General features: G+C 42.7%; 1 protein-coding gene across 9 annotated transcripts in view; it reads right to left on the reverse strand.

Annotated features, from left to right (window-relative positions):
* LOC139471512 (D-glucuronyl C5-epimerase-like) overlaps window positions 1-13,637 on the reverse strand; it is a 339,447-nt gene that overhangs the window by 127,120 nt on the left and 198,690 nt on the right. Inside the window, exon 1 of one of the 9 annotated variants that reach the window (XM_071253883.1) lies at window positions 739-1,126. The exons of the other annotated variants lie outside the window; for them this stretch is intronic. The gene's annotated coding sequence lies outside the window, so the exon portion shown is untranslated. Of the gene's footprint in view, window positions 1-738; window positions 1,127-13,637 lie in introns of those variants that run through there. 9 annotated transcript variants of the gene reach the window in all.

A 13,637-nucleotide genomic window follows, 5' to 3' on the forward strand; every position in this document is an offset into this window, starting at 1 on the left:
TTTCTCCTTTACTCCTCATGTAATAAATTCTCAAGATAAATCTTTAAATATTTTAGGAATTTCCGATATTTTGCTTCTTTCCTTCAACCAACAGGCACTACTTGCCAATCTCGGATACCTGCAACTGCAATCTGTATGTCTGCTTACCCGATAACAAGCTGCAGGCATAGAAAACACATTGGTGGCAATTTGCCTTTATAAACTTTTGTGAAAACATAGAAACAAATGTAAACATTCCCGGATACTCTCAAGATGATTCCACTTTTTTAAAACTTGGAACTGAAAAACTGCCGATGCCCCTTTAAGTGGTAGCGAGTTGGCAGAGATTGCGGTAATGCACCCTTGAGGAATCTCATCCTGACCTGACAATGCATAATGTTGTGTGTGACGGAGTCCTAAACACTACATGTGTTATCAAACCACCACTTACCCTGCCTCACTACCAGCATGAACTCTCAGTCAGTAAAATCCCCGTTTACACAACGCCTTGCCTGATACATGTGACTGAGCTCGATACCGGGCTAAATCAATAACAACAGTGAGCAGAACATGTGTTGAGTCCTCACAAACCTGCAACAGCCCAATTCAGAGATGGTCAGTTTAAATCAGACCTGAAATTTACAGTTTGAGCTTCATGTGTCCAATCCTGAATGGAAACATTTGGGGAATGAGAATGTTGCTGTGGAAGCCTCACACACCAACACACACACATGGGGAACACAACACCACGATTCTAACCTGTGCACTGGTGGGGGAGCTTGTCCGCTGGCAAAATATCCGTTGGATTGTCCGACAGGTCGCTCAGTAACTGGACTCTGTTCGGTCAGTCTAAAACACACATGGGCTTCAGTATCCCATGGAGGAACGAATCCATGGACTCAAACCAAAACAGAGGTAGAGGATATGGGCTTGGCTATGTGCCACACATATCCACCAACTCCTGGCCCATTCTCTTGCCTCCTGGAACCAATATGGTAATTATTTACAGGAATAGTTCTTTGTCTTTTTATCTTGGGAGTCGTCAGCAGAGGGAGCAACTGTCCGCCATTTGCTTGGCTCCACAGACAGGAGCAACTGTTAATAGCTCCGAGTACACTGATAATTGATTCTTCACTGGGAGACTCTGGGACTAGCTGGTCGACTACAGGATTGCGAGGGCTTCCGTGGTTGCCGTTACTGCCTGCTCTGCTGCTGGTCTGTGCAGACTGGAGGTAAGGGTACTGTCTGAGTACCGCAGGGAGCTACAGGCACCAGAGAACTGTCATAGCAGTCACAGCACCACAACACTGCCAGCAGAGCGGATCAGAAGAGACTGGCTTTCATAAGTGGGGAATTTATTCTTATACAGACTGAGACCAAGAATTTAAGTTTGGGCTATTTATAGACCAATAGTCACAGATTTGATTTGGACCATGTGGGTTTCCCACTGCTGTGGAGTACTTGAAGCATTTGCAAATTCACACTCTCAATCATTTTACAAATAGGATTTGTTTTAATTGAAATTTTAGAAAAGAAACAGAATTCTGAAAAAATAATTTCATCTGTTTAAAGAAATGAAGAGATATCGTATCATGGTAATTAGTGTACAGTAAGAAATAGTATTTACATGAGAGACAAAGCCGTGTTTGACAGCATTGTGTCCATCATTTTCAAATACATTGTATTACTCTACCATTATGTTCAGTGATATGCATACATAATCCAGGGCCCCGTTCCACGAAGCGATCATAACTACATTCAATCTTAGAGACTTACGTCGATTCTAAAATTGTCTTAGCTAAAGTTTACAACCGTTCCACAAAGCGATCTTAGGGTGATTGTAACTTTACAAGTTCTTAAGTAGCCGATCTTAACAAAGATCGGAATCTTCAGCCATAAAGACACGAAATTTTCCCTTGGAGTGGCCTCCCTTGGTCATGTTTAGCAGACGACACATTTCCTTGCACACCAAAAAATAAAAGTCGCCATCTTTGTTGTTATGGTACAATATTTAAGATCGATTTTAGCAATCCTAAGTTGGTCCGGGGCAACTTAGCATTTTGATCTTAACTTACAACTCTCTTAGTAAAGATTGCTTTGTGGAACGGGCGGCTGATCGTAACAAAAATTTAAGATCGCATACTTAGTGAGTTACTATCAACTTAGCCCTAAGATCGGTTTGTGGAACGGGGCCCTGGTAAATATGCAATATCACTTGGTTGAAAATAAAACAAAAATATTTACTCTTAAAATTTTGCATGCTGAATGTTTTGACATTATGCAATGTTAAAACTATCACTTACACACACAGGCTGAGCATATTGGGATAACATAGATGAGAGTGGGGAGATGTGGTTTGTTTGGGACTGACCTTTTGAAATGTTTCCGCTCCCCCACATGGAACATGGAAATTCCAGACTTGAAAAATATACATCATGATGAGTGGGTCATTGTTTGTTCTGACGGCAGGATAACTAACGAGTTGTGACAGTAGGGTAAGTAGAGAGTAGTGATAGTAGGGTAACTGGAGAGTTGTGACAGTAGGGTAACTGGAGAGTTGTGACAGTTGGGTAACTGGAGAGTTGTGACTGTAGGGTCACTGGAGAGTTGTGACAGTTGGGTAACTAGCGAGTTGTGACAGTTGGGTAACTAGAGAGTTGTGACAGTAGGGTAACTAGAGAGTTGTGACAGTAGGGTAACTGGAGAGTTGTGACAGTTGGGTAACTGGAGAGTTGTGACTGTAGGGTCACTGGAGAGTTGTGACAGTTGGGTAACTAGCGAGTTGTAACAGTAGGGTAACTAGAGAGTTGTGACAGTAGGGTAACTGGAGAGTTGTGATAGTGGGGTAACTAGCGAGTTGTGACAGTAGGGTAAGTAGAGAGTTGTGACAGTAGGGTAACTAGAGAGTAGTGATAGTAGGGTAACTGGAGGGTTGTGACAGTAGGGTAACTAGAGAGTTGTGACTGTAGGGTAACTAGCGAGTTGTGACAGTAGGGTAACTGGAGAGTTGTGACTGTAGGGTAACTGGAGAGTTTTGACAGTAGGGTAACTAGAGAGTTGTAACTCTAGAGTTCTACATTAATGCCCACCATCTCTCTCATACGGAATAATTAACTATACCCAAATTGATTGCATTGAAACCTAGCAGAGAACTGAATAAATGCTGATAATGAAGACCGACAAATTAAGGACTACAAAAGGTTAAGTAGGTTCCCTCGATGTTAAGCAGCAAGTGTATGAATATTAATACACACAGACTATACCGGATAGAACAGATCGAGGCATTAGGGGATCTACACAGACCAGTGCCCCAGGGAGTGGTCAGCATGAATGGAGTGGTCAGTGAGGCTGTAGAGGTCAGCTCAGTTGAATGGGCTACAAACAGGGTAATACTCCAGCTTCTAATGAAGGCCAGGTCGGGTCAATCAGCTGCTGGTGGCATTGCAATCAGCTGTTGGTGGTGTTGCAATCAGCCGTTGACGGTGTTGTAATCAGCTGATGGTGGCATTGCGATCAGCTGTTGGTGGCATTGCAATCAGCTGTTGGTGGCATTGCAATCAGCTGTTGGTGGTGTTGCAATCAGCCGTTGACGGTGTTGTAATCAGCTGATGGTGGCGTTGCAATCAGCTGTTGGTGGCATTGCAATCAGCTGTTGGTGGCATTGCAATCAGCTGTTGGTGACGTAATCAGCTGATGGTGGCGTTGCAATCAGCTAATGGTGGCGTTGCAATCAGCTGTTGGTGGCATTGCAATCAGCTGTTGGTGGTGTTGTAATCAGCTGTTAGTGATGTTGTAATCAGCTGATGGTGGCGTTGCAATCAGCTGATGGTGGTGTTGGCATCAGTTGTTGGTGGCGTTGCAATCAGCTGTTGGTGGCGTTGTAATCAGCTGTTGGTGGCGTTGTAATCAGCTGTTGGTGGCGTTGTAATCAGCTGTTGGTGGCGTTGCAATCAGCTGTTGGTGGCGTTGTAATCAGCTGTTGGTGGCGTTGTAATCAGCTGTTGGTGGTGTTGTAATCAGCTGTTGGTGGCGTTGTAATCAGCTGTTGGTGACGTTGTAATCAGCTGATGGTGACGTTGCAATCAGCTGATGGTGGTGTTGCCATCAGTTGTTGGTGGCGTTGCAATCAGCTGTTGGTGGCATTGTAATCAGCTGTTGGTGGCGTTGTAATCAGCTGTTGGTGGTGTTGTAATCTGCTGTTGGTCATGTTGCAATCAGCTGTTGGTGGCGTTGCTACTACTGGTTCCATTGACATCATTTAGTGTAGGATTTGATGGATAACTCCATAGGGCCCTCATCTAAAAGGATGGTCCGGCAACACACAGCTGGCTTAATTATGTGGGTCACGGACCGGCAGGCTGGGAGATCCAAGATGAGATGAAGTGGCGTTAGGCTTGATGGTTCGGAGATAGCCATATCTTCAAAATTCATCAAAATCCTTTGTAGACCATTGTGACATCATCTGTTACCATGACATCACAATCAAATGACATCACTAATATCTCTGCCGTTCAAGCAAGTAAGCTGAACCTTTCACGCTGAAGATACTTATAATCACTGTTATATAACTGTTCACAGATGACGTCACAATCAAATGACATCGTTCATATCTCTTTTCCAATCAAGGCAAAAGTTGGAAGATTGCTTTGGGATGATAAATAGAATTTTCCCTTTGTGTCTTTAGATATTTAATAGCCTAAGAGTTTTAAACTTTTATGTTGATATATTTTATATGAAAAGACACTTGGGTGAGATTCTCTCTGTGTCATTGACATTATCGGACTAGATCAAAACACACTAATGGAAGGTTTGTTTGGTTCTTTGTTTGGTTCTTTGTTTGGTGTTTAATGCCTCACTCAGCAATCTTCCAGCTTTATGAGTGAGTGAGTGAGTGAGGGAGTGAGTATGGTTTTACGCCGCTTTTAGCAATATTCCAGCAATATCATGGCAGGGGACACCAGAAATGGGCTTCACACATTGTACTCATGTAGGGAATCGAACCCGAATCTTCGGCGTGACGAGCGAACGCTATAACTACTAGGCTACCCGACCGCCCCTCCAGCATTATGATGGCAGCCTGTAAATAACCAAGTCGGGACCAGACAATCCAATGATTGATATTATAAGCAATGATCCAGGCCATCGGGCTGCAATGACATGTTATCAACCAAGTCACCAGGCTGACCACCAGATTCACTGAGTGGCTAGGGATGACCAGTATTGGATGCTGGGGACCATTTGAAGCCTGGACCCCCACTGGGAGACAAGCACAGGTTGTTGGGGACCCATTCTAACACATAACCCCCACAGGACACAATAATCACCAAGACTCCAAATCAAATATCTACAGCACTTTGGCAAGTCAGTTTCTGAAGATGAAGAGATTCCCTAGGATTCTTTTAAAGACAATTTAACACAAAAAATAGTAAAATGTTTTCCCTCTAAACAAAATGTTAGTCTGCAGGGCTCGGTTTCAACAGATAGGTCAGCCTGTTTTTGTTATTTTCATAGAGGATACAATACAACACATACCTAAAAAAGACTCAATCAGGCATCAATGATAACAGTCTACAGATCTGTGGCAAGGAGAAGTCATCAAGTCAGCCTCCACACAGTAAGCCCCATTGGAAGAACCCTGTCGGAAGCTGTCAAGCTTTCCTCATCCTCAATCTGTGTCAGGGCACTGATTTGTTTTCTAATGAGGAGCCAGGGATACATACAGTCTGAAGACACAGAACTGTCTGATGTCTGTAATTGAGATCCTGTGGGGGCGGTCGGGTAGCCTTGTGGTTAAAGCGGTAGCTCGTCACACCGAAGACCCGGGTTTGATTCCCGACATGGGTACAATGTGTGAAGCCCATTTCTGGTGTCCCCCGCCGTGATATTGCTGGAATATTGCTAAAAGCGGCGTAAAACCAAACTCACTCACTCACTGAGATCCTGTGTTTGGAAAGTCTCTGATTTATTCCAGACTGTACATGATGTTTGTTTGTAGTTTTTCACTGCACTCAGCAATATTCCAGCTATATGATGGAGCTTTGTAAATAATAGTGTCTGGACCAGGCAATCCAGTGATTGACATCATAAGCATCGATCTACGCAACTGGGATATGATGACATGCATCAACCAAGCCTGACCACCTCATCCCGTTAGTCACCTTTAACGACAAGCATAGTCGCCTTTTATGGCAAGCATGGGTTGCTGAAGACGTACTCTGCCCCGTTTGCCCAAACTGTTTGTTTGTTTGTTTGTTTGTTTGTTGTTAAATGCCGCACTCAGCAATATTCCAGCCATATGATGTAGGTTTCTAAATAATCAAGTCTGGACCAGACAATCCAGTGATTGACATCATGAGCATCAATCTACACAATTGGGATATGATGATATGCATCATCCAAGTCAGCCAGCCTGACCATCTGATCCCGTCAGTCACCTCTTACAACAAGCATAGTTGCCTTTTACAGAAAGCATGGGTTGCTGAAGACCTATTCTACCCCTGATCTTCATGGGTCGACCACTTTAGTAGAAGTCATAATCACAGGTGTGGTGCTGACAAACCAAGAACATGATCAAACTGAATCCATGAAGATCCTCACCTGTCTGGGGAACACAACTCAAAAACTTAAATTACCTACTTTTAAGAAAATTGTTAAAAAATGGTCAAAAAGTTCTAAAGAAAACTTAATTCATAAAAAAATCACTTTTTTTGTCCATCACCCTTTTTAAAAATCAACTTGGTTTCAGTTAACTAACAATAAAAACAAATCTTCAGTGATCGCTAATAAGCATGTCTCAACTCATTATTCTGTCCCGATGAATTCTATTTCCTAGCCGAGAAGAGTGATGTTAGAATTCCTGATTTCCATGTACGCTTGCTTCCTCATCATAAAACCTGAAACTTTTAAAAGATTCTGCAATGAACTAAAAGCTTGAAGGCTTTTTTTATCAGTATTCACTAAAAGAACTTTGATATTTTGGCCTACACCTCTTTGATCTTACATCCGACCAAATCCTGTTTTGAGAACAACTGAGTGCACCAATGATTTGACCTCAGGAGGGCTTTTTCCCTAATCTTTGCAATCTATTATGGTCATTGCATAAACAAGGTCTTCAAAAGTTTAGATATTGGTGGGCTCCAAGAAAAAAACCTTGCCTTGCTTTAAGTTGCTTAAAACAGGAAGGACAAGCATATTTTTTTGAAATTTGAGGGATTATCTCAAAATGCGAGATATCATTTTTGACAAGAAGTTAGATTTATTCATGTTTGATATGGATTTATTCATATATGCACAAAATCAATACTTTTGCTTATCAGACACAAACATAAAAGAAATAATTGCATTTGTAATACCTGCTCTTAAATAGGCTTGGAAGTTCTCATGCATGAGTTGGTTGTTTTTTTTTGTTGTTGTTTAAAGCCACACTCAGCAATATTCCAGCTATATGATGGTGGTCTGTAAATAATCCACTCTGGACCAGACAATCCAAGGATTGATATCATGAGCATCAATCCATGCAATTGGGATCGATGACTAAGTCAGCGAGCCACCCGATCCCGTTAGTCGCCTTTAACGACAAGCATAGTCGCCTTTTACAGCAAGCATGGGTTGCTGAAGACCTATTCTACCCCGGATCTTCACAGGCCTGTAGATGAATACTTGTATATGGTGTCAGTTCATGCATATAATTTTGATTAGCAGGTATCAATGTCAAAAGCTGTTCACTATTTCTATTCTATAAATAACAGGGAGTGAGGTTAGGTAAAATGGGGTTTAACGTTGTGTCCAAGATTATTGCACTTACATAGTGATGTGCATGCACATGTGTGTGTGTGTGTGGTTGCTTGTACTAGTCTGGCCTGATGCCGATTTATAGTGCTAGCTCACTGAGATACCATTCCGCAGTTTATCATGAATTCCCCACTAAGACACAGTATACTGTCTCCGAGCCGACCAGTCCTTGTTTTAGCCCCTTAATGCCGAGCGCTAGACAACAAGTACCATCTTTTAATGTCTCTGGGTATGACGTGGCCGGGGATCGAACAACGGGCCTTCCGCTCTCCAGGCGGACACTCTACCACTTGACCACAAAGGCGGTCAATAACAGGAAGTGATATAGCCTCCAGGAAGTGGATTTGCAAAATTGGATTTCTAAGTCACTAATTATTACAGATTAATTGTTTTTGTTTGTATCCCTCAATTTGAGCTTTGAACATAATTGTGGAGCAGTGCACAGGTGGAAGATGCACACATTAACGCTTGTGGAAGGGAAGAGGGAGTGAGTGAGTATGGTTTTACGCCGCTTTTAGCAATATTCCAGCAATATCACGGCGGGGGACACCGGAAATGGGCTTCACACATTGTACCCATGTCGGGAATCGAACCGGGGTCTTGGGCGTGACGAGCGAACGCTTTAATCACTAGGCTACCCGACCGCCCCTTGTGGAAGGGAAGAACCTGAAGGAAGATGATGATGATGATGATGATGATGATGATGATGATGATAAAAATCAATATTTTGTGATGCAATGATTATTTTCATAATAGTGAAAACGGCAACGATGATGATAGCAACAAGAACCATCTTTTAACGTCTTTTGGTATGATGAAAACAATGCAAATGATTGCAAACATAATGAATACAATGATGCTGATGCTGGTCTTGTTGCAAGTGTTCGGTGGACCCCAATCTCGGATCCTATACTCTCATGTGATATCTCTCCATGTCAGAATCTGAGGCCTGTTCCATAGACGGTTATGTCCGGTGAACCCATTCGGAAGAAGGCTGTGAGGGTTCTTGAGCCAATCAACTTTCTAAAATGATTTAATTTTTCCACCTTGATTTATGAAATTTTGATTTGTACAAATGATGAACATAGAACACAGAACACAGAACACAAACACTCCTTCGAAATTACCCCTTTTCATTGCTGATGAGCATGGTGCTCAGGGTGTTAAAAATATCCACAACAATACAATGGCGCCACTACATTTTTCACTTTTTTTTACTTGTAATTTGTTTCAAGATATAGGGACTGCCTCCGTGGTCTAATGGTAGAGCGTCCGCCCGAAGAGCGGAAGGTCCGGGTTCGATCCCCAGCTGCTTCATACCAAAATATGTTAAAAGATGGTACTTGTTGTTACCCTGTCTGGGGCTCGGCATTAAGGGGCTAAAACAAGGACTGGTCGGCTCGAAGTCAGTATACTGTGTCTGAGTGGGGTATTCATGTTTAACTGCGGCATGGAATCTCAGTGTGGCATCAGTCCGGACTAGTACAACCAACCACACACACACACACACGTACATGCACGTCGCTATATAAGTGCAATAATCTTGGACGCAACGTTAAACCCCATTTCACCTCACCTTCAAGATATAGAAACAGATATTCTAGCTTGAATGCTTTGCTTAGTCATACCGAGAATTTAGAAACCAAGACACCAATTGGCTTATTCAAGTTCACCTGATGCGATTTTAATGAGATTAGGTGTGCTACTGCTGAGGACCTACAGATTACTGAAATGATGATGATAATGATGATGGTGATATTAATTAATAATGACAATGATAATGATGGGGTGGTAATAATGAACACATTGACCAACATAACATAACGTACATAGAGTGATGACGAAGTTCCTGACATCGATGTTGAAGGCCACTGCGACACCGTCAAATGTCAAACTGATTTGAAGATGAGGTGATTCAACATCATTATCCCGTCAGTGGAGGTAACAGTCTCTATTTTCATCTTAAGATCATTCACACAGATTCATCAATAATGAAAGCCATTAGCAGCAAAGTTTAACAAGGTGCTCTGATTACTGCTCCTTAACAGGGCCCCAGCTGGGGCCCACACCTTCTACAATCGGGGCTGGATGGTGGGCGCCAAGTGTCAGGACGGTAATTAACTGACTCAATGAAAGAGGTCTCCAGTCAGATTGATCAATAGTATTGCTTTTCCTTCTCCTAAATCTAGCGGTCCACCTATGGTGCCAGTGAAACGTCACGATCCTCATCAAACGTTGGCTTCCTATAATGGATGCTCGTTACAAAATTTGTTCCTGGAAGTTGATAATTATTCTCAAAAGGACAGATTATTATGGGAGCATGGCTTCCAACAATGTTGCACCTACACAATCAATGCTTACATCACCCAATGCTGGGGATGCTTGTGACTAGAACTCCTTTAGGAGCCATGATTGTGGGAGCATGGCCATGACAATGGGGATTCGGTCAATCTCAGTGTTCATTTCGTCCAACTTTTTGGATGTCTGAAGAGTGAGTGGGTTGAGTTTAACACCGATTTGAACTGTATTCCAGTTATGTCCCAGTATGTCAGCTTGATATGGGAGGAAAGCCCAAAGTGATGCAGGTCTAAAGATTGTCTAACACATTAGTGAAACCCACAAGGACTGGTACGGTGCTGACAAAGCTAGAAACATCCTTAGGGTGAACCAGATGTATGTAGAACTTGATTAGTCTTTTAGAACCATACAGTGACCAAGGGAGCATGGCCCCTACAAAAAACTCATTTGTGTGTTTTTGACTTTGAGCTTCAGGCGACCCTGATAATACGTGGACTTAATTGTACCCACTTCAATTCATGTCTAGTCACAGATCCTGTTCACTATTTCTTTCAGATCAATATGACTTATCCAAAAATTGTGTCTCTGAAATGTATTAATTCTTTCATGGGATACACTGATATGAAACAGTATACCCTTCAAGAAGGCTCATATATGTGCAAGCCCCAAGCCAATCCCGACATCGTCTTTGAGCTATCATAATGGGTATGGCGTATCAAAGAACGACTGCACCGCATCGATCGATCATCATCATTCACATCAAAATCAGAATCAGGGGGAGCAGTTCGGCACAGGAGACCCATAACATGGACATATGGTCTTGTAAGATGTTTTATTTATATCACCTTCATTAGAAAATTTCTTTAAATTCAGACTTTGAATCATTCTTTAGACAACTTGCTTCCATCAACCTCAGTCAATAACATGTTCAAAAGATTCCCCGAGAGATCCTCTGTCATTTTCCAACAAACCACATACTGTCTTGTGAATGAGAGAATGAGCTTTGAGCCGGATTTCATTCATATCCCAATCTCCATCTTCCCGAGACAAGTGTGTCAACTAGCCTTTATCAAAGCCTAGTTTCTACCATCTTCCCGAGACAAGTGTGTCCACTAGCCTTTATCAAAGCCTAGTTTCTACCATCTTCCCGAGACAAACGTGTCCACTAGCCTTTATCAAAGCCTAGTTTCTACATCTTCCCGAGACAAGTGTGTCCACTAGCCTTTATCAAAGCCTAGTTTCTACCATCTCCCCAAGGCAAGCGTGTCCACTAGCCTTTATCAAAGCCTAGTTTCTACATCTTCCCGAGACAAGCGTGTCCACTAGCCTTTATCAAAGCCTAGTTTCTACCATCTTCCCGAGACAAGCATGTCCACTAGCCTTTATCAAAGCCTAGTTTCTACATCTTCCCGAGACAAGCGTGTCCACTAGCCTTTATCAAAGCCTAGTTTCTACATCTTCCCGAGACAAGCGTGTCCACTAGCCTTTATCAAAGCCTAGTTTCTACCATCTTCCCGAGACAAGTGTGTCCACTAGCCTTTATCAAAGCCTAGTTTCTACATCCTCCCGAGACAAGCGTGTCCACTAGCCTTTATCAAAGCCTAGTTTCTACCATCTTCCCGAGACAAGCGTGTCCACTAGCCTTTATCAAAGCCTAGTTTCTACATCTTCCCGAGACAAGTGTGTCCACTAGCCTTTATCAAAGCCTAGTTACTAAATCTTCCTGAGACAAGTGTGTCCACTAGCCTTTATCAAAGCCTAGTTTCTACATCTTCCCGAGACAAGCGTGTCCACTAGCCTTTATCAAAGCCTAGTTTCTACCATCTTCCCGAGACAAGCGTGTCCACTAGCCTATATCAAAGCCTAGTTTCTACCATCTTCCCGAGACAAGCGTGTCCACTAGCCTTTATCAAAGCCTAGTTTCTACCATCTTCCCGAGACAAGTGTGTCCACTAGCCTTTATCAAAGCCTAGTTTCTACATCTTCCCGAGACAAGCGTGTCCACTAGCCTTTATCAAAGCCTAGTTTCTACCATCTTCCAGAGACAAGCGTGTCCACTAGCCTTTATCAAAGCCTAGTTTCTACATCTTCCCGAGACAAGCGTGTCCACTAGCCTTTATCAAAGCCTAGTTTCTACATCTTCCCGAGACAAGCGTGTCCACTAGCCTTTATCAAAGCCTAGTTTCTACCATCTTCCCGAGACAAGTGTGTCCACTAGCCTTTATCAAAGCCTAGTTTCTACATCCTCCCGAGACAAGTGTGTCCACTAGCCTTTATCAAAGCCTAGTTTCTACATCTTCCCAAGACAAGCGTGTCCACTAGCCTTTATCAAAGCCTAGTTTCTACCATCTCCCCCAGGCAAGTGTGTCCACTAGCCTTTATCAAAGCCTAGTTTCTACATCTTCCCGAGACAAGCGTGTCCACTAGCCTTTATCAAAGCCTAGTTTCTACCATCTTCCCGAGACAAGTGTGTCCACTAGCCTTTATCAAAGCCTAGTTTCTACATCCTCCCGAGACAAGTGTGTCCACTAGCCTTTATCAAAGCCTAGTTTCTACATCTTCCCAAGACAAGCGTGTCCACTAGCCTTTATCAAAGCCTAGTTTCTACCATCTCCCCCAGGCAAGTGTGTCCACTAGCCTTTATCAAAGCCTAGTTTCTACATCTTCCCGAGACAAGTGTGTCCACTAGCTTTTATCAAAGCCTAGTTTCTACATCTTCCCGAGACAAGTGTGTCCACTAGCCTTTATCAAAGCCTGGTTTCTACACTTGCCACATCAAGGCCACTTTTCTTGGCTCGATCCCGCGTCATCTCGCACAGATTACGAATTGTACCCCTTGTAATGAAAACATGATATCCAATCAGATCGCTGTTCTTATCTCCTACAGCTTGACAAAGGTGGTGACTACAATAGGCAACAACCCAGGTAACAAAAATATTTGCGATTTCACCCCTGAAACATAGGTGATTGTTGGGGGGTTTAAAAGATGAAAAAGACAGGCAGTGCAAATCACTTCCATACAAAGGTGTACCAGTCGTGGATGCTGATTTTGTGAAATGTTTTATTATTCCAATCATATTTAGCATCAGGAAAGTGGGCTTGATGTGGCAACGGTTGAAACAAGACTTTGATAAAAAAGCCTAGTTGACGCTCTTGCTCAGTCCCATGATAATGGGAAGCCCAAAGTGATGCAGGACTTGGTTGTTTACCACATTGGTGACAGCAATGAGAACAGGTATGTCGCTGATAACCCCAGTTCATAGTCAGTGGGAGGTGAAACAGGGTTTAGAATCACGTTCAAGATTATTGCACTTACATAGTGACTAATGCCGGTTTTATACCCCACTCAGACACAGTGTACTGACTCCGAGTCGACCAGTCCTTGACTTATCTCATTCATGCCAAGTGCCAGGCAAGGTAACAACAAGTACCCTTTTTTTTACATCTTTTGGTATGACGTGGCCAGGTATTCAGAACCAAACAAACTTCTATTACAGATACAACTCCAACTAAAGTACTCACGGAAATGAAAAAAAACTGTTTTTCTCAATTTTAAAATCGACACAAAG

The sequence above is a fragment of the Haliotis cracherodii genome, unplaced genomic scaffold, assembly GCF_022045235.1.
Source record: "Haliotis cracherodii isolate W230 unplaced genomic scaffold, xgHalCrac1.p SCAF_23, whole genome shotgun sequence".
NCBI classification, from domain to species: Eukaryota; Metazoa; Mollusca; class Gastropoda; order Lepetellida; family Haliotidae; genus Haliotis; species Haliotis cracherodii.